Source organism: Polyodon spathula, chromosome 17, assembly GCF_017654505.1.
Source record: "Polyodon spathula isolate WHYD16114869_AA chromosome 17, ASM1765450v1, whole genome shotgun sequence".
In the NCBI taxonomy this organism is placed as follows: Eukaryota; Metazoa; Chordata; class Actinopteri; order Acipenseriformes; family Polyodontidae; genus Polyodon; species Polyodon spathula.
The window spans coordinates 29,110,299-29,130,120 of NC_054550.1; the positions used below are offsets into that span (position 1 = coordinate 29,110,299).

General features: G+C 36.2%; 1 protein-coding gene across 5 annotated transcripts in view; it reads left to right on the top strand.

Moving 5' to 3' along the window:
* The first annotated feature begins 732 nt into the window (after nucleotides 1-732).
* LOC121330250 (disheveled-associated activator of morphogenesis 1-like) overlaps nucleotides 733-19,822 on the top strand; it is an 81,968-nt gene continuing 62,878 nt past the window's right edge. For 2 of the 5 annotated variants that reach the window (XM_041276609.1, XM_041276614.1), the window contains exon 1: nucleotides 18,920-19,176. The gene's annotated coding sequence lies outside the window, so the exon portion shown is untranslated. Of the gene's footprint in view, nucleotides 826-1,126; nucleotides 1,400-12,475; nucleotides 12,637-18,919; nucleotides 19,177-19,822 lie in introns of those variants that run through there. The other 3 variants (XM_041276611.1, XM_041276612.1, XM_041276610.1) reach the window with 3 other exon arrangements.

Genomic DNA, 19,822 nt, shown 5'->3' on the forward strand with positions numbered 1-19,822 from the left:
CTTTTTGTTTTGACTGTATATTTTCAATTTTAATTTATTTTATTATTTATTTATTTTTTTAAATGTTATTTATTTCATTTGGTCTGTTTTACTTACTGTTTTGCATGCTATGGGTTTTGTTTTCAGATACACATTTGGTGGTTTACATCTTGCATTTCTCAGTGGAGTGTTCATTTAAAAGTGGTGACAGTATATACAGTTGGTGTATATATTAAAATGTATATTAATTTCACGCGTGCTGTATGTATGAGAAAATCGAGTTGGAATTTTAAGTGCTGTAGGTGTATCTTTTCAAAGGCTATATGTTTTCATTTCGTGTGATCAAAAGATCATATTCAACCTTTTGCCAACTATTGTCAATTACTGATTTCAATCAAGCATGAATGTTTTAAATAAAGTATAATGCAGAACAATATAATAACGTGCATTGACTATTATAATCGTACAGCAGGCAATTAATTTATTATACACGAACACGCTACCGCTTTGAATTACATTGTTTCTACTGACAAGTAAACTGATATAATTACTGCCTTGGCCGTCTATTATTTAACTGGGAGTGCCAGGCGCGCATTCAGTTTCGGGAAATGCAGTCTCTCGGAACCTTTTGTTTCTTTGGAACAAAGAAGGGAAAAGCTGCCTGTATAGGACTACAACTCCCAGAACAGCTTGCGTGTTATCTCCTGTCCATGCGCACTGTTATCTGACCAAAAAAGGATGATGTCACCTGCAATAATAGAAGGATACAGTATTGTGTTAAACTGGATCCCTATTGTAACAATTATTTGTGGAGCTTGCTTGAATGATGAAGGGTTCATTCTCAAGGTACGGAATTGCTACATTGGGTATTATGTAGGTGGGATAAATTTAAAAAGTGACTGAGAACGATGTTTTAGAATGATTCATTTGTTGTTCAACGATTCTCAAGGAAAGGTTAAATAAATTATACAGGAGGCGCAGGTTAAAAGTGGGTGGGACAACGAAAGACTAGGCACATGCAAAGCAAAGGTAGTGTCAACCTGGATTGTTCATTCAAGATGCGTTGCGGTTTAGAAAATAAGATTTTGATATTTCTACGCATTTTTGCAAACATTATTGCACGCTCCCCATCTGTTAACTTTATAGTTCATACAAAGAGATAATTTGGAATCCAAACCTGCGAATTCGCAGTCGGCCGTGAGGTGATGGCCACATTTCTATTTTAAATTTTGCACAAAAAATATATATTACCGTAGTTGTTGAATCAACACAAGTCGTCCATGAAATAGTATACTGCATGTTCGTTACATTCCAAACATTTACGAGATTCGTGTGAACCCACTCGGCATTAGTTTATTTCAGCTGCCAAGGAGAACAAGTGTGAAGATAATGTGCATTTGTCAGGTTGGAGTTGGTGAAGGTTAGTAGCATATTCATTTTTTTAGGTTAAGGTAGTGTTAATACACTGCATTAATAATGCCAAGCCTAGCATAGTATAAGACACTGGCTACTCCAATGCGTTTGAACGATGTGCTGTTTTCACTGAGTGTTATTTTTTGTTATGAGGTTGTACTGTTGTTTCTACCAGCTGTTGTTTGCTTGGGTTGCAGACAGCTATAAGCATGCACGCGAACGCAGATGCCAGTATTCAGTTAGTGTTCTGTATTTTGGGAGACCAGGTGTGTGAGCAGGGTAACATAATCCAGTGAATTTCTATCATGTGAATACGCACTGTATTGTAAAAGCTGTATCAATAGTTTAATACACACCTGCCAAGAAAGTCATTGAAAGTTTTAATTTAGTTACCCCACTGTATGTAAAATGTGTAGACTCGATGCGTTATGAAAATGAAAAAAAAAAATTTTGTGTGTGTACACATATATATAATATATATATATATATATATATATATATATATATATATATATATATATATATATATACTAAATGCTTTACAAGAAACTGATTAGACAAGCAGCACTTTGCAAAACATCAGACAGTGGATATAACGTATTTACTGCTTGAGTAAGAGGAATTTTGGTGTTAATGCAAAAATATAGAATGCCGTTGCTGATACAAAGATTTTTCACAAGCGGCATTTTCATCAAGATCATTTTGTATTTTTGGTTATTGCATTGCTTAGACTGAGAAAACGAGCGTGCTACGTGGAATGTATTGACTTTAACGTCGGAATACGTTTTCAGCAATACTCAATTTGTGTCTCACTCAATTTCCGCCGAGTTTGCCTTTGTTCAACCCCTTCTTTTGAATAGTGTTGTTTTTAGTATTCTACAAACACAGACTTGAGGCCAATGCATAATATGCTTAAAACGTTGTGAATTGACTGCAGGCCAATACAGTTAGATACAAGAGTGTCTGGTTTTATGACATTGTTCAGTTTGCCTCCCAGGATATCAGTTGGAATCCCGCCCAGAAACGGAGAGATTTGAAATCAGGTTCTGCTTGATGGCCTCAAGGGACTCTATGGAGTGAGTTATGGCAGAGGCAGTCCACCAACTTGAGGGCAGCAGTCCATCACTCACAAGGGTGTAAAGTGAACTGGCTCCTGGGTTGGGAGTCTCTGCCCACAGGGTCTTCAAGGTCATAAATTGTGGAATATGAGAAAGTAAAGCCAAATTTTAAAGCGGGGGCGCAATTTAAAATATATTTCAGTCTCTTCAAAAATATGTAGTACTTCACTGTGCTTTTAAAAATGTATTTAAATCAATTTACTAAAAAAAAAAAAAAAAAGTCTGTGCAGCTGGCAACTACAATCTTGCTGTTTTTGTAATGATGAAATGGGTGTTTAGTTAACTTTTAAAAATTGCCACACTCACACCAGGCACTCATTTCGTGCTGGGATGCAACTGTTTACGTTGTGCAAGTAAATTGTTTTGTGCAATTTAAAGAAGTTTGCTGAGGTGGAATTAAAAATGCTGACAGAGATTGAACCGTGAATCTCCAATTAAAGATGTTGTGTAATGGGCTCACTTCGTACAAAAGTATCTAGCTAAGGTATTGTGGCAAGTACTGACTGTAAACATGCTCCTATGTGCTTTCCTAAGAGGTCTTGAGACCAATCGCTTTTTACTGTGTAAGTGTAGACAACACAATCTGTTTGGTAAATTGCATACAATTGCATACCTTTCCTGAGAAAGCACTGTCAATTGCACTTATTAGGGAATGGAACAATATCTGAAAGCATTGTGTTTGTACATATGTGTTAATTAGCCAGTACAATGTGAACTTGGTGTTGTAGTTAATTAAATTTGCGTTTATTAAATGTACGTTGACTCAGTGACTGTGGGGAAAGTACAGTTTCTGGTAAAATGTAACACAGGCTAAATGGGGAATCCATAGTGCTGTATAGAGCAGAAATTGCTGCCTGTACAGATAGTCGATCATTATTTTAGTAATGTTTCAGTTTCTTCTGGGATTTTATCAGAGTAGTTTAGTAAAGAAGTGTGGTAAAACATGCCATGAAAAATGTCTTGAGTATTACAGTATTTACTTACAAACTCTGAAAGTTAAGACGACACAGGGAGATCTTAAATGTTTCTGCACAGACACAGAACCGTCTCTAAAGGTTTAATTCAAGCTCTGTTATCAGTATACACCATTGTAAATGTATTTTGTTAAATAGTATTTTGCCGAGTTTATAAAATGCAATCTACCCAAAGCAAATTCTCCCTTAGCTATAGCTACTGTTGATATTGCGGGTGCACTATGAAGAGCAGCTGTGTAAGCAGAGTTCAAGCAGGGCCTGTGGTGATAAAGGTATTTGGATTTAGATTTAATAAAAATGTGATTGTCTGTTTCACTCCAGTAACCTTGGAATTGAACTGTGCCAATTTGATGAAATCGTTCAGCAATTTCAAGTAACTGTTTCAGGAATTTTCCAGCAATATTTACTCCTAAATGACACTGCATTGTTTTCAGGGGACTGGGTTGCCAAACCGTATCTATAATCACTAGGTACACACTTTAAGCTTCAAACAAAATAGAAATAATTCTTCTCCCTAAAGACCACGATTTCAGAATTGCTAAGTGTTTCAGAGACTGGTATGCATTTCCAACTGGCGCTGGTTCAGATAAATTGATCTGTGAAGGATGTGGGTATCTACAGTTTTGATTCCTGTTTGTCAGCAATGCATGGTGGGCCAGAAATGATAGGAATCACACTTATTTTATGCTGGCATTTTACTGCACTGGAATTTTTAATTTTTACTTTTATTTAAAGAAATGTTTGTTTTGTGTATTAAAAGAAAATATCAAACCCTAGGTAATCATGATACTGTGTCCAATGTGTGCACTGTGCTGCATCTTGTATGTAGCACAGCCTAAGGACATATTTTAAGTACATATTTTGGGTGTAAATACAAGTTTACAGGTTTTGTGTAGCTTACCTATATTTCTTTGTTATCCAAACTCAAATTTTGTATCTATGGAGACCAGTTTCTACTCGGCAAGAGAGGAAGGAAAGGCAGGAGTCCCTATAGAAACCATAAGTACTTCTATTCCATTTTCTCACCTGACAAATCTGAGGATGAGCTTGTATACAACTTAGCAACACGGTTTTGAAGATTGCCATCAATACAAAGCTGTTTTTTGCATCTGGGTATATAATGTAGTAGATACTTGTTATATTTGCATAGTTTCAAGCATGCTTTTTTAGTTGGCATATAGATATGAGAAAATATTTGAGTGCCTTTGTACTGTTTACAAGTCACACATTGATCAAAATGTGTATACTGATAACCATTTTTGTACGTTTTTCAAGACATTTGATTTGCTAGTTTCCTGAGACCCACACAGCTGTAAAACAGTCTTAAAGAGGGACTGGAGTTGATGTTGCCTTCTGAATTTCAACATACAAAATGTAGGTTCTGGATTTATATTGAAAGTTATGCTGTGTGACCTAAAATAACTTTTACTGCACAGCTGTGTAACTGTTAAACAGACTTGTATTTCAACATTAATGAAAAGAACAAACAGCTGTTTACATTTTAGTAACAAACATGTATTTTGAAAGTGAATATATAATTTTGATATATTTAGACTGACTGACAAAATCCAAATTTCAGCACTTCAGAGCTTAAACACTTGTATAAACATAACCTCTTAAATATTCACATAATTGGAGAATTAAATATAATATATATAATGATATATATCTATATATATTATATATATATTATATCTATATACTTATATCATATATATATATATTATATATATATATATATATAATATATATATAATATATATATAATATATATATAATATATATATAATATATATATATATATATATATATAATTCAGGTACGGTTTATGCTGTGTAAAGTTATACATCATATCTGTGGGTCAGCTGTTTTAATGACAAGGCAGAATGTATTTGGATTTGTTAACACACAAAGCAGGCATAATAACACATTTGAGTAAAGAGTGCTGCTGCTGTTGTTGTCTTTGCTGGTTGCCTGGAGCGTTTTAATATGAACTGTAGTGTGTTTGCAAACAACACATGTGCAATGAAAAACAATGGCTGGTCTGTGAACTATGATAAAAAGGAAGAAACGTTAGTGGGTCAGCAGATGAGGAACTATTAGGAAGATTTATTGACAAATTTAGTTGAACATCCTTTATTCCAAAAAAGAAAATAAAAAAACGAGCGGGTGCCACAGGCATTGCAGAAAAGCTGTAACCAGTGAGTTTAGCCTGTGTTGGTTCAGGCTGCAGGTGGCACAGTGGCAGTGTTGTCTCGGGGATCTGCATGCGTTTGGCTCCTCAGGGGACCCTCCTCAGCAGTCAAAGGATATTTGCAGCATTTGCATTCTTTTTGCTCAGAATTTGGTTTCAAAGGATTTTTCCTTGGCATTATATCAAGGTTTTATGCCTAATCTATGTATTTTTCATAACAGTACACCATACTGTTACATCATCATGCAAGCCATCATCCTTTATCTGACACAACTCTGTATGTAAATAAATATCAGTGGTGCTTTTCCAACTCTAAAATAAGTGGTCCTAAGTAAAAAGTTCTTAATTGCCTCAGTGTTCTAAAAAGAGATTTTAAAGAGATCTTCTAAATGGTTTAAAATAATTAAGCACCACCTTATTGTTTTGTTATGACATGCACCCAGTTAAGATGCTGTTTACTTATCCATACTGTCATGGGCCTGTATTGCTTTTATACATTTCTATATTTAAAACTGCATTTTACTCCTAGCTTAGAAGGTGCAATTTGAAAACAGCAAGTATCACATGTAGGGATGTGGTAGCTAGTTGTGACACAGATATTAATCATCAACCACCACACTTTCCAGCATTAGAGTTCAGCGCTCTCCATAAACAGTACGTCTTCCGCTGCCTTATAGTTGTACATCTGTTTTCCTTGTTCTGTGCTTAAAGTGTAGACCAAGAGCCCTTGCAGGACGAATGAAAATGACTTCTCAGCAGGTGGTGGCTTGGCTGCAACACAGAGCTGAAAGCTGAGCTGGCAGGAGCTACCAACTGAACTTCCAGCCAGTTGTGTTAATCAAATAAATAAAAGGGTATGGCCAAGAAAAACTCATCCAGCATCCTGCCATGGCAGAAGCACAAGGTGGAATGGCCAGAATGATTTTGAAATCACCTGCTTAGGGAGAGAAAAAGCAGGTCTTTGATCTTCAATCAGCTGAACCCAGAAAAAGTAACAGAGCTTTTTCCCATTTGGAGCTGACCTCACTGCTTCTGAAATGCCAGCACCTGCATGTTTCGGTATTATTTTAGTATTGTCATAAGCACTGCATGTATTATTCTTGACATATGTACTACATGTATTTGTCAACTGGGAACCTAAAGAGAATGCAGAAGAAACTTGCATTTAATTGATTCTTAACTTTGAAACTGTCGTGATTTCCCAAATCTGTTCATATTTTTATATTTTTAAGTGGATTCACCTTTCAATGCATTAAGAACAACACTTATCTGCGTAGACCCGGATAAGAGCCAATTAAACCTCCCTTTATCTCAAAATGGGATTTGTATATAATCCAATGCAGAGCATATTTCCTTGCTCAAACAGATTTTAAAGATATTGGAATCTGTCTGTAACAATGTTGGCCATTTCTGACCACTTGTGAATTGTCTGTAAGCTTAACAATTATTTGGGATCTGTCAAACCTGAACATGCCCAGTACAGCAGGTATAGGCATGCTTTTAACATGTTTAGCATGGTTTATGGGACAGTCTTGTAGATTATAATCCATTCCGTTTTCTCGTATTCTAGCTAACGATTAGCGAAGTACACAGCCAGTTTGCTGCTTGTCATGTATTGGTTTTAATGCACTTGAAAAAGTCTCCAAAGGGAAGCTGTGTGATTTTTACCTTTGCATCACAAAACAAGTCAATACCTACAGTAAAATGAGATACAAACCAGTGTTTCTTGGTTTGTCATTTTGGGCCTGAATTAAGCCCATGGACGACCCATTTCTAAAGCTGTAGGTTGTGACAGCATTTTCTATAGGAACTTCTCTAAAGAAGTTGTTTTCAAACAAGGTACATTTTTTAACCTTTGTGCTAGAAATAGGCCTATTTTAAGAATTGTTATGCTGTGATACAGAAATGCTGGGTGTTTAAAATCAGTTAAAATACATGATAGATGAAACATTGATAAAGTGTGAGAATGGAAAATCATGGGATTATGGAAAAACTTGCCAGTTACCAATAGTAGCAGTGGAATTGTATACTTAAAAAGAGGGTTTTAATTGTTTTGGTTACTTTCAAGATACTAGAGTTTTTAATTCAACAATGACCACATAACCAAAAGATTTATTTTTTATTTTTTTAGTAGATTAGCAGAACATTATTGCAATTTGTCATTCTGTTCTGTTCTATTTCTTAGTAGGCTATAAATTCACAAATTTTATAGCGACACCAAAAGGGAAATTTAGTCCAGGCCTTGGCTCTTTTTACAGTTGTTATAAAAATAGCAATGGCATCATTACAAATGAAATCCCAGGCACAGTAAGATGGATGTTTTAAGGCAGTAAGCCTGGTGCAGACTATAAAAGAAAGGACTAACTTTAAATTCCATCTCCAGTAATTTTATTCTCCCCTGTGGAAGCAAAATAGCAAGTATTAAAGGTCATTGATCATTTATTTTGAGTATCGATTTAACAGTGAATAAATAAACAGCAAACATATCTAACTACATACATACATACACAGATATGCACAGTCAGCACTGGGATATCCGTTACCCAGATACACGTCAGTCGCGTTTTACCGCCCTTGAATAAAGAATAAAGTTAATCCCCATTACTTTGTCCTGTGCCCAAGGTTTATCTTCCAGGCAGTTTCTAGGTATGTTGCTTCATCTTTTTAATTAAACCGGTTTTTGTGTACAGCACAAAGGTTAAAAGGCTTTTGTCATGGGAGTAAATAGACTCGAGTAATCTCACAAATGCAGATGTACTAAGAACAGATATTGATGTAATGCAGACCTTTGGAGGATTAACTAAGGAATAAAGCTGGCCTGTGAAATTTGACTTTTCTCCCCTGGTATTGATTATTCATGGAGAGATATTTTTACATGAATAATATTAAGGAGGAACACTGATTTGTAGAAAATGAATCACTGAAGTAAACTTATCTTAGCCTATCAGTCATGTAATACTGCACTGTAGTGTGGCATTTTAGGGCCACCAGAAAGAAAAATCTGAACTGTGCTCTCAAATTCTCAGCCTCCAGTAGCATCTCAGTACGTCTATGTGTTTCAGTTCCAGATTTAGTTGTTACAGTAGCACACAATAAGAATGTGTCACGTTTTGTTTTTTTAAACTCGCAGGCCTGGGTTTTTTTTCACCTCTGTGATAAAGAAGAGGAAACCAGACCTTGAGGCGTCTTTGGTAAAACCAGACCGTGCTTGTGAAGCTGGATGGGAGGGTCTTTGGGTGACTTCACAGCGTCTCCAGTCCCACTTCTCCCACCGTTGCTACCATACTGAACCATGTATGGGAGACGAGTCAAAAAAAGTGACAAAATCAATAGTTATGGGCAGCTGTATTATCCCAATACTGGAAATACTGCAGTCATCGAACAGCACAAGAAAAAACACTTTTGTAGTCTATTATCTGTGTCAGGATCTAGGGCAAGGTCCACGAGTAGCCAGTCTTGACCACAGGCACAATGCTTTGCCATGGCCTAGTTTTTGTTTTTTCTATCAATGGCCTGCTAAGCTGCAGCCCGAGTCTGCTAGGCGTGTTACTGATTGACGAGTAGAGGCTTCAGACCTCTTGATTAACATGATAATGAGAGCAGAGTGCCCAAATTAACAGACTAAAGTGTCACACTGATTGGGAAGAAAGAGAACAGTCTGCTTTACGCAAACTGCGATTTGGCGGGAACAAAAGCAGTGGGGTCCTGCGTTTCCAATTAATTCTTGGCTGGGTCCCTGTCTTTTGGGATTCTTTGTGTATTTAAGAACTGAATAATGTGAAGTGGTTTTTGCGTACCTCTTACTTCAGAGCTATAGTGTGCTTTAAATGACTAGGGTGGAAAAGTTGTTGGCATCTGAAACCTTATTTTGTGTGTGTTTTATTTTATTTTTTTAATATGCTATTTGTATTAAAAAAAAGTGTGTGTGGTGTAAATTAGTTCTGATCTCTTTTTTGTTATCTCTCTCTATAACGGCTATTATTAAAGGAAAAAAAAGACAAAACTTCTTGGCTGGTTAAATGTTTTGTGACACAATTTTCTACCCTCGAACTGGCCATTCAGTTCTGGTAAAACGTCTTATTTGGAACACCCACAAGCTAGCCTTTACTTCGTACAATCTGAAATTAGCCATACAGTCGGCGTCTCCTAATCGGGATTTCTGCTTAAATGGAATACGACTCTGGGAGACGGTTCTTCCCAATGCTATTTGTTGTTTAATTGACATGTCACTGTAATTGGGATACACTGTTTTCAAATGATGAATGGAGATGCTTTTCACAGTGCAGTGAGCATGTGATTCCGCTGTGAATTGCGTAAACCACGTTGAACTCTTGAAGAAGGAGGAGTCTGTCCTGTGGCTCCTTAGGCTGCTTTGCAAAGAAAGTTGGCGTGTCAACATCGCAGGTGCCTCGCCTTGTGAGAAGATGTGATTTCATTATTTTTCATTTCATGTAGAAATAAAAAATGTTTTTTTTTTTTTTTTTTTTTTGGAAAAAACAAAAAATTGATGTTTTAACATTTAATCATAATGTGATGTGATTTAATTATTTTTCTTTTCATTAAGAAACAAAACTGTGTAACCGCTTATTTGGGATATTTGTCCGTCTTCCGAGGCTTCCCGATAAAGTGGAGCCGACTGTACTGTCTTAATTTACCACTAAGCCTCTCATTTTATGTAGGAGAGAGGCATCTACAGTAGTAAAAGTCTATAGAAACAAAGTTTAGCATCCTGACGTCCTGAAAGAGAGCTTGGGATCCCACACTACTGTGTCTTCATCCAGACTGTAATCATGTTTAAACATAGTCATTAATCAACTGGAAATGGATATTCTGGGATTGCTCAAAGCATTTGATGCTGAACCTTCTTTTAAATTTTGTTCTTTTTTTTTTTTTTGGTCACTAACCAGTTTCATTCCCCCCCCCCCCCCCCCAATATATGTGCACAGAAGACTTTTACTGTTGACAAATTCTATATCACCATAGCAAAGTAAGAATTATGGATATTCTGTTACTGTAGCATAGTTACATTATGTGTTTGATCATTGTGTTTGTCTTTGCTCTTTACCCCTTGCAGAAGATGTGGGTCCAAGCTGATCAATATATCTGACCCTGTATTATTGAAAAGGTGACCAACCTGTCTTGGTGTGTTCATGTTAAATATGCAACTAGAGTGAACCTGTGACAGGGTAATGAACCATAGAATCCACAGAGCAAGTTAACTATAGAAATACACAGCTGACCAGTGTAGTGGTAGAAACTAATGAGAAGACACCACCAGCCAGTCACATAAAATGGGCTTTGAAAGCATGATGAGTCCATTGAAATGGAGTATGCAGTTTAGCCAAGTGCTTGAAATGGTGCAGAGCCTTGGTGGCACGGAGCATCAAAAAAAGAAAGAAAAACTGCATTTGTGTGCCTGATTTTTGTGTAGACTTCAATGAAACGACTAAAACACAACTTATAATTAAATTAAAATAGCTTGGATGACCAATGCATTAAAGATTTTTTTTTTTTCTTCCAGTAAAGTATAGTGCTTGCCTTTTAGTCCGCATTGGCTAGTTTAATTGATGGGGTTGTGCCCCTTTTGGTTCTCATCAGTACTGCTACTGTGATATGCTGTCTGTTTGGCAGTGTCCCAGTAATAGAGCTGTACTCTGAAAGAGGTGGGAAGGGGTGGCATTGCATGTAGTGAGCACACTTCTGTCCAGGGGTGTGTATAGTCCTGTAAAGCTAACTGCAAGAACCAAAACCACACAACACTGTCCAGCCTGTTTTCGTATGGAAAATCACAGGGTGTTATACTGACTTTGGTCAGTGCCTAGTGTCTAAATTGTAACCATGGCATGCTTTTTGATGTAATTTTATGTTTTAGTTTTTGAACAGGAGGGAACAAGAATCCAGCAATGTAGGCTGTTTAGTAAAATATAGATGTAATGCACTAAAAGAGTCTACAGCGTTTTCATCAAAATGTGCTTTTAGTGTGGTCGCCCCTGTATCGCCTACCTGTTTTCTAAAATGAATTTAAAAGAAAAACAGGGAAACTGGTGCTAACAAAACTGTAAGCAAAGTATAAATATGTGCCATTGCTGATATTTCTCTACTGTTAGCACAGACACAAGTGTCTCTTGAAAAATTATTATGAAGTACATCACTGCATAAATGGGGAAAAAAAAAAACCCGCAGACATTCCTGAAAAATAAAATGAAAAAAAAAAAAAAGTATTTTACTGGGTTTTAGCTATCTGGCTATCTTCTTATTTAGTAATTATTTTTATCCATGTCAATTAAGACTTAAGAATCTAAGTCAATTAGGCAAAGTGTTTGTGTTTGCCATGTGTTTAAGCCATGTTTGTTTGGCACATCTGAAAAGGTTGTCTACTTAAATTTTTATTAGTTGTTCGTTACTTTTTGATGGAATATTTTGAAGTTTTTTTTTTTTTTTCAGTTAACTACAACGCCCCAGTTAAGTTTGCTCGCACATTACATGTATGTATAGTAGATGTACTTTGCACAACCCTGCCTACTTGCTTAAACTCATACATATGTACCTTAGTACATATACAGTAGATACACAAGTGAAACATTTTTATATATTGTGAGGAGTGCTTCTGTGATATTCCTTTTAAATAAATTAAAAAAAAATCCTTGCATAGCTTTTGATAAAAACAAGTAAATTATCTAGCCACAAACCTTTGCTCTATCCTCCCACTTCCTTCTGTACTGAGTAGGTCACACACAGCTTTCAAATCAGGCTTGTTCTTACTACTAGATAGCCTGTGTTTGTCTCTTGCCCATCCTTGCCTGCAAGGCACAGTCCTATTAAAGCAAAAGAAGTCCGAGTTGTTTCTGCGTCTTCCTTCCCTGTATTTCAGGCGTTTTACCCTTCGAGCTCTCTGGGATCTGAGCTGATAGTAACAACACAAACGGACATTCTTCGTAGCTCACAACGGGGTGTACCGGTAAGTGGAGTTTAGTTGAGCATGTTGTTAAAGTTAACACCCTTCCTGATTTCCAAATGAGGGATAAAAAAGCTGTGAGGCCTTTATCCCACAGTAACCTTGACTGGTATTTTGTTAGTTTAAACTGACTTTTTGTGGAAGAACTTGGTAGTACCGCATAGTATTGTTTTATATGCTAAAGTAATTTGCACTGAATGCTAATAGGTTAATTTTGTACTGGATACTAGGCAAATTTACATTAAAGGGCAGGTGTGTTTTAACAGGGTTCAGTATGGTAGTTTACAGTACCTTTATGTTCAAGTTCTTGGTGGCCATGCAAACCCTCCTGCATTTGCATATTGTCAACAAGGCTGTAAAACAGGAGAGACACTCTTATCAAAATAGCAGGATCAGATCTCAAGCCTCTCACCCGACCCATCAATGGGAGCCATATATTTTCAGCGAGAGAACAAGGGGATTAATGTTTACAGTAGTAATTATGCAACCATGGGAGGGTGATAAATGAGATTGGGTACCCCAGAGAACAGTTGGCAACAAACCGGGCTCCATGGCACTGCTAATATATAAAATAAGCAACAGTGGTTTTAGGAAATGGTATTTAAAGTTCATATAAAATTGTCTAGTTGAGCTAATGATGTTAGTTTTGGTTTTGTGGCTTTAAATATCTGGATGAGTCTACTGAGGATCAATTAAAATGATGAATTGTAGACTAATATAGTTCAATTGTTATTTTTCCAATTCAGTGCTTTCAGATGTCACTACTGCATTAACATTCAGGTCAGTGTTTTGTCCGTATCAAATTACAATAGTCATTAATAATTTTAGAAGAAGCGTAATTGTTAAGCAGTGCTGTGGTGCATGTTGAGTCAGCTGAAGCACATGCATTTTTTTTAAGCTGATTTATATGGCTTAAGTTTGACTGCACCATGCATATCATTAAATTGTAATTTGTTTGTTTTTGTCTCCTCTGGTACACCCGTTAATTACACAATGATGTCATTAATGTGTTCTTGCGTGTTGTGAACTTTGTTCTGGCAGGGCTTCTGCTAGGATTTCCTTATTGATTCCTGCAGTGCGTGTTCCATTTTGTGTTGTGAATTAACAGCAGACATATTTTCTATAGGGAAGACAAACCGCTAAGTTGGGTTTAGAAAACTTGAAAGCTAGATCTTGCATGTCACAGACCTGGTTGCTGTGAAGAAAATACAGTATTTACATTGGAATAGGAGCTTCTGTGACCATCTCCTTGGAAAAACAAAACTGTATCCCTGTACTAGTTATTTACAACCTGAACGTACAGTTTCAATAGACAAACGTGTTTAGGTAAACCACTGACACAGCAACTTTGTATTTGTCGATATCACAAATGCCCCTTTAGGCACAACCATTCAGTTATAATAAAGTCTTGGTTGTTTAGTGGTAGAATTTTGGTTACAGTCTGGTTACAGTCAGAAGAGTGTATTGACCTCGCTGAGTGCACTCTTCAATTCTAAATAGTGTACAATTCATACAGGACAGTTGAAAAAATACATATTTGTGTAGTGCATCTAATTTTGATGGATCTAAATACCACCATCCTTCAGACAGAAATTCACTTTCATAACCTTGATATACAAATTTGAATTTTCTCAGCAGCGGTATTTGAATCTGATTTGGTTTTAGATCAATTGAATGAAGTCCGTTTTTATGTAATATCTAACTCCCCCTGCTAAAATAATCTAATCAGAACTGCTGACTCCTCTGCATGCATGTGAGAGGGACACAGCTGTTCACAGATTTGTTTCCTTGGGGCTTCCAGTCATATAACATTATAACAGTGGGCTGGGTCAGAAACTTTACCTACATCATCTAAATAGATTTATATCATTTGTTCCAGAGTCACAGGATGAACAATTAGTCTCATTGGGAAGAGTGTATATAGAAGCCTTTAAACAGTCGGTTCATTGTGATAACTCGCTTGAGGGCACCTTTTTATCCTAATGTAAAGATCATAATGTACAGAAGAACACGTCTAAAAGGTCATTGGTTTCACTGTTGAAATTTAGAATTTTAAAGGCTTATATCTAGCTTTGGGTTGGTTTGATTTCTTCTCTACAATTTGCACTTGCATGTATAGAAGTTCGACCATTGATGCAGCTCAGTTTTTTTCTCATTCTGTATTCTTAGCTTTTTCAAATTGCATTATATAGTTTGGACATGCCAGTTGTAAATTATTTTTTGCAACCAGTATTGAATAATTCTAACAAGGACCGTCCAAATGCCTCCCCTTGGTTTCTAAGTTCTTACATTTTACCACAGAGATTTACTAGTCTGAGCTCATGTATAGTACTGTAAAAAGGTACTGTACTGTACTGTAACTAGGGTAAAAAATGATCTGCAGCAGTGCAGTAAATTGCTAGTTGCTGCAGTCAAGGTGTAAAGGGAGCATAGGAAGAAATAGGAAATTAACAACCCACCAAAAACCAAAAGTTTAGAGAAAAGAAAGAATCCATGAGGAGCTGTTCAAATAACAATCTGTCTGTTTGGTTTAATCTTTTGTCTCTGTCTCCTGGTGTGTTTGTACTACTGCCTTGACATTCGGAAGATTTAGATTTTGGAGATGAAATAATCAAATGTGGCTGAATGGTGTCCGTTTGGTTTTTCATTTGGCATGTGGGTTCAAGTTGCTTTTCCTTCTATATAAAACACAATATCTGATGTAATCCAGATACTGTATCTTGATGAGGACATTACAATTGAGTTCGTATACTCGTGTTTTGTGAGAACAGAATAATTTTATTCTAGTGAGCAGTCAACATAATACATTAACTGTTTTTTCACCCCATATTTTATTTGCTCTCTTCTGTAGAGACATTGTATATTTAACTGACTAATGTATTATCCACATTTAGGGGCTTGCATTAGGGCTTGGCATGCAATACTATACTGTATTTTATAGTAAGTCATAATATGCTGTTGTGGGTTTGGGACCATATAAGGTAGTGCCATTTTGCTTTGTATAATGTTGAAGATTTGATTCTTCAGTTTATTTCTGCAATGTACTGTACCATGTGCTGGGTTCAATCAAAGTTCAATTCCTAGACCATTCCATCTAATTACATGCCAGAGGAGCTGGAGGCTTTTTGAAGTTCCCACATCGTGTTTTAAACATATGTGTCACCCTTTTGTGTTAAATGAAGTAGGAGAGACACATGTTATGGGTTTATGTAAATTGTAGTCTTTTTTTTTTCCAAAAAATGTACATTTGAACAGTTAAAGGTAAAGCTTCAAAACTTTCTTAGATGGTACAGTAAGATGGACTTGTTTCTCCTTTAACTGGACCAAACTGTAGTTCAGTGCTGTACCATTTTGAGTTTTAGGTATTGTTTTGGTATATGCAGGGAAGCGTGTCAGACTGTCTCTGACGCTTTACATTTGGCAAACGCACAACAAGCTGCTTTGGGAAAGTTCATGAAGGCTCAATAACCCAATTACGAAATTGCTGCCACCAACGGTGGAGATAAGCTTCGTACCTGCTGTTTTTACACATTAAAAAATCAGAAATCGGCACTAAATTTAAATGTAATGCGTAAATATATGCACAGCAATTTTGCTGCCAGCTTGTTCCCCTCCTCTAAAACTTCCACAAACACCTGCATCTCCCAGAATACAATGTCAGTTACTAGGAAACTGCAAAAAAAAAAAAAATCAACCCAGCAAACATTATCCAATCTCTGGCTAGCCCTGCTGTCTTTGCAGCCAATCACAGTAAGAATAAGAAATTCAAAGCTCCACAGGTTTGAAGCATAAAATCCCAGGCCATCAACAATCCAACTGGAACCATCGTCGGAGGCAACCGCTAAAAAAACATGCCTATTATATTAAACTTTATGTTGAAGTTATAACATGTTCACTGAGTTTAAGAATAATGTTCAAATATAAGTAATGTAATTAATTTGCAGTCAGTGCGATACCTTGAGAAAAATGTGCCGAGCCGATAAAGAACCTTGTAGAACACACGTGTGGTTGTACAGTAGTTAATTTATCAAGATTACTCATGACTTCAAGTTAATGTTATATTTTACCCCCTACATTTTACGCTGTGTTACTCCCAGAACCAAAACCTTATCTGGATTGCTGGCTGCCGCTACACCTGATCTGCATATCTATCTATCTGTCTGTCTGTCTGTCTGTCTAATGTGTCTGTTTATCTGCTGATCAGATACAGTACAGGCTTTCTGGTATGCTGATCTGTCGGTGCCCCTTAATCAGAGACTACTTTTCTCCTGAGGTGAGAAGGTGAGTTCTACTCTTCATTCACTTCTAGGCTGGTTCTTTGAAAAGGCAGTCAATTTTATTCTGTATTTTAGGTCTATTTGTATCTGAAGTAATGCTCTGTTGGGTTTAAAGTAGGGCTGTCAAGCGATTTTAAAAATAAATATATATATATATATATATATATATATATATATATATATATATATATATATATATATATATATATATATATATATATATAATATATATATATATATATATATATATATATATATATATTTTTTTTTTTAATTAATGCATTTGGATTAAAATTAATCTGTTAATCGTGGTTTTCATTGCATATTTAATTGATGCAATTACTGCATCCATCTCATTTGTTTTATAACTGATATTATTATTATTATTATTGTTATTGGTATTATCATCCAAAAAACAACCCAGCATAAAAACTGTTTTCCTATTTCTGAACCAACTGCTAAATCAGTCTGTTTATTACTCCCCATACTGCATTTACAATTATCACTTTCCTTTACTCATGATGTTTTTCATTGCCATTTTAAATAATAATCCCCATTTTAAATTCTTTCATTAATAACTTGAAATTGCCTAAATAAAACAAAACATTCACTGAATAACATTTATATCCTCCATAATTGTAAATAATACAGTTTAAAAATAAATGTGGTTATTGAAATAAAACAAAGCTACAATGTTAACGAGCCTGCAGTCGGTAGCTATCCACTTTGCAACAGCACTCGCACTTAGCTTGATTCATGAACTTACAGCGATCCTGAATTTCTAAAAGAGTGCTCTGTCGAAATGAACAGGTTTCATTTGTTGTATTGTTGATGTCTGTAGCAGAAAAAAAAACTACTAGTGTATTTTGAGAAATGAAAGCATTTTTAACACACAGGTGGTACAGCAGACTAGATGCACTTCAGTGATACTGGAACTCACTTTGACAGTAGATCCAAGTAACCCTCTTTCTAGTCAATGAACCGTCAGAAGGTTACTCAAAAATAAAAATAAACGTTCCGTTCACAAGTCCTTCAGTGTGAGTGCTTTGCTCCTTAATGTGGTTCCGTGACTAATTTTATATTCAAACGATGACTACATGCATTCAATGCTGGCATGCACTAAAATGGTGCCACAGGAAATTAATTACTTTATGTGAAGAGGAACAAAAAAAAAAAAAAAATATCCCCAAAAATTGTATGTGTTAATCGCAGAAGTGTAACTTCGATTAATTGACAGCCCTAGTTTAAACCAATACTAATTAACTGCTTAAATCTCCAAAGGTTTACTAGGGCCTGATCTTATTTGAAGGAATTTATTTACAGTTTGCTCAAAGCGAAAAGTAAAGTTTTCTTACTGAGGTCCAATTTCTTATATCGCTAGCACTAAAAACCAATGTTCTGTAGAAAAATAAAGGATGATATAGTTTTTAAAAATAAATTCTCTAAAACATCTTGCATTGAGTTTCCAGCTTTATGTTTCTCTGCCAGCTATTCTGGCTTTTATCTGCCCTGTTCTGTTTCTACACTAGAAAGAGCACGTGGTACTGGAAGAGATGAAACAACACAAACCAGATTTTTCTGCGAGAGACCTTTGAGCCTTAGGAGAAACAAATGCAAAAGTGACCCTATTTTGTTCTTTTGCAGAGTTTATTTATGAAGGACGTCACACTGAAATCTCGTCTTTTGCAATAGAACTGAGACTGTTGCCCTCATTTGGTGCAGTTGACGGGTTTAATAGACTTGATGTACTCTGTTTGGGATTCAGACACACGGGCACACAAACACACACACACATGCTCATGCACCTCCAGGCATTCCATTTCACAGGTTTTCTTGTGTGACAAAGCCAAGTCTCTGAGTGCACACTACCAAGAGAGAAAAAAAAAAAAAGGCTGGGGAAGAAGGCGTGGCTAAGCTTTAGCTGTGTCCTATTGGAACTAGAGTGTTGAAAAGGGGTGTTCCCAAGTGGGAGGGACTGGCTCACAGCAGCAACATCTGTGCCATTCTTTTTGGCTTCACAGCTGGGAAAGGAGATGTAAGACTGAGTGAAGCCTTTTGTTTTAGTGTAAAATAGGAAATGGCTATGAGTTAGAGTTCACCAAGAAAACAACTTGTTTGTGCTGTATGCTGTGCCCATACACCTGCTTTAAGGATATGCTAAACCTGGAAGATCTTGTTCAGGGAAACGTTCTGGAACTCCATTTGCTTTTACCTGTTTTGTGAACAGACATTGGGAGATGTAAGCCTTGGGCCATCTTGCTTTCAGGTAAATATACAAGGGGATTTTAATCTGTATGCAACACTGTCATTGGCACAGTGCCTGTTATGTTGAAATACAATCAAATGTATGAGGGGGGGATGTGATTACAAAATAATATTGATCAACAGCCCCACAATTTTGCTGATTTTTTGTTTTGTTTAGTTAGGTAAAGTACTAAGAATGTTAATTTGCATGCACTTTCACTGTCATCCTATTATCAACTAACGTAGCTAAGAACCATCATATTCGGAAGAAATTCTCTTGTTTGAGATACTATACTTTGACCAGAAATCTTGACTTCTCTTGGCTCGGTCTTTTTCATCTTTCCACTAATTCGTTGCTGCAGAGCCAGAATTTGTTCAACCTTCTGGCATGAAATTCATTAGTCTTCTCATGTAAATGTTGCTTGTGGAAAAAGAATCAGTTTAACATAGACCTGCATGATGTCTTGTTAATTGTGTAATGCACTGTTCCACATGGTAGTACTGTAACTGGATGATTGTTGTTCTGTTTTGATAAGCACATGCGTTGCAAGTGCTGAATGTCATAAGCAGTTGTGATGTTTTTAATCAATGGTGATGTGGTGCTCAAAATAGACAAGACTGTTAAGATGCCTTCTTTTTTTATACATAGGCAGCAGACCCTCTGTGAC